The sequence below is a fragment of the Etheostoma spectabile genome, chromosome 9 (assembly GCF_008692095.1).
Source record: "Etheostoma spectabile isolate EspeVRDwgs_2016 chromosome 9, UIUC_Espe_1.0, whole genome shotgun sequence".
NCBI classification, from domain to species: Eukaryota; Metazoa; Chordata; class Actinopteri; order Perciformes; family Percidae; genus Etheostoma; species Etheostoma spectabile.
Window position 1 is genome coordinate 25021254 of NC_045741.1, and position 2499 is coordinate 25023752.

The following is a 2499-nucleotide window of genomic DNA, read 5'->3' on the forward strand; positions in this document are numbered from 1 at the left end:
TGGTGCGGTGTCCTGGAGCTCTGTAGAGACTAAATACAACCAGCAACTGCTGCTGGTAGCCGGTGTCCTGGAGCTCTGTAGAGACTAATACAACCAGCAACTGCTGCTGTAGCCGGTCCTGGGCTCTGTAGAGACTAAATACACCAGCAACTGCTGTGGTAGCCGGTGTCTGGAGCTCTGTAGAGACTAATAACAACAGCAACGGCTGCTGGTACGGTGTCCTGGAGCTCTGTAGAGACTAAATACAACCAGCAACTGCTGCTGGTAGCGGTGTCCTGGAGCTCTGTAGAGACTAAATACAACCAGCAACTGTGCTGAGCCGGTGTCCTGGGACTCTGTAGAGACTAATACAACCAGCACGCTGCTGGTACCGGTGGTCCTGGAGCTCTGTAGACTAAATCACCAGCACTGCTGCTGGTAGCTGGTGTCCGGAGCTCTGTAGAGCTAATACAACCAGCAACTGTTGCTGGTAGCCGTGTCCTGGGACTCTGTAGAGACTAAACACCAGCAACTGCGCTGGTAGCTGTGTTCCTGGAGCTCTTCAAGACTAAATACACCAGCAACTGCTGCTGGTAGCTGGTGTCCTGGAGCTCTGTAGAGACTAAATATAATACTTTACTTCGTTGAAAACACTTTATTTCAGGTTTATAGTGATGTATAGTGGTTTTGTAACAATTCAGCAGAGGCAGGGATATGCAAGCAGAAAGGGGGAAATCCCACGTTTCCCCCCAGTCATTTCAAATACATAAATACCTTTAATCACAGATCATGATTACATTGGTTGTTTCAATCAATACACAGATGGAAGGATTCACATTAAGTGTTAGAAATATAGTCTAGATCTTTCTTTCATCTTGTACTTTCTCTCTCCTGAGAGTTGTTTGGTACAGTCAGGTGCCAGATTCTCTGAGGAGGCAGGTGAGATCAACACTTCCCAAGGGAAGAACGTCAAAGATTCAAACAATTCAAACCACATCTTTTACATCAGGTTGGTCACCATATTCGCACATTCCCACTTTGTCAAAGAGACATCCTACATGACTTTTCTCCTCAGAGTTTGAAAACACATTTGCCAACAGGAGTGACATTTAAGACCAGCCATTTGAACCTGTTAATGGCGGGGCCTGGGCTGACTGGGTTAACACAATGCAGACTGATCTGGGAGCGGCAGCCTTGTTATGTGAGGTGGGACAAGCTCGGCGCTTCAGCAGCTCCTTTTGTTTTCCTGTAAAGGAGGAAATGGCCGCATTCCTCACATTACCATGTCCATGGGGTCTGACCGAGCCTCCAGTCTGCTGTTTCACTGGGGGCGACAGGAGGGCATCCAGCAGCCACTGGCGTTTTCTTTTTAATGGGGGGAGAGTCCTCATAAGCACAACTTTACTTTGTAGACAATAGCCATGAATAACTTGGGGAAATAAAGTGAGTTAAATACACACAGGCAGACCAACGTCATTCTGATGTGTGTTGATTAGTGATTGTCTCTTGCTCAAGTTTTTAAAATCACAGCAAAGAGCTAGTTTCTATAAGTCATAAACTCTAAAAACTGAATAAACAGATGCTTGGCAAGAGTAACAGTCTCTCGCACCAGGTGACTCATGAAATTCCTCGCTTCACCATGAAAGTCAACAGTCCGAGTGAGCCAGTGAGGACCTGCACACGGGTCAGGCCTGTGAGTGAGTGATGCTGTTTACAGATAAGACAAGGAAACATATTTTCATGACTGCAACGCGGACTCAGCCCTTCTCTGCTTTGGCTCTGTTCCACATCAGCTCAGTTCAGAAGAGTTTGATTCACGTCTCCATGATTGTCTTTCATGGGATGGTACAACCGTTTCAGGGGTTACCCCATAAAAGTTGTTTAGCCGGTGGCAAGTGTTTAAAAAAAATAGTTTTAATAATATTAACTATTAACTAATAGTTTAATAGTTTCTGTGATAACAGAATCAGGGAAGTAATCAATAAAAAGCTAACTGATAGATTTCATAGGGCTCTAAATTAAGTCAGTGCTAAAAGCTAATATGAGATTTGAAATAGATAGATAGATAGATAGATATTTATTGATCCCAAAAATATGGGAAATTACAGTGTTACAGCAACACACCAAATATACATACATACAATATACATGAATAATAATAATAATAACAAAATATAAGAATAAAATATAAGAACAAGTATTTAAATATATACAAGATGGGAAAAAAACAAAAACAAAATGTGCAACTGTTTAAGTATGAGCATGCTAAAATGTAAATGTAAATATTTTCACAAATATGAAATTTGTCTAAAGTTCCAACTGAGCCGATCCACTGTAACTAGTTTATAAAACTTCTTTAAAATACATTCAGTTTTTTTTCCTAGTGGCTCAGGCCTGATTGGGGGCAACATAAACCTGGTGGGCCACCAGGCTTGCAATAGACTGGGGGAAACCCTGAATTATTATTATTTTTTTTATACTTTATTAATCCCACAAGGGGAAACTACACTTTTCACTCTG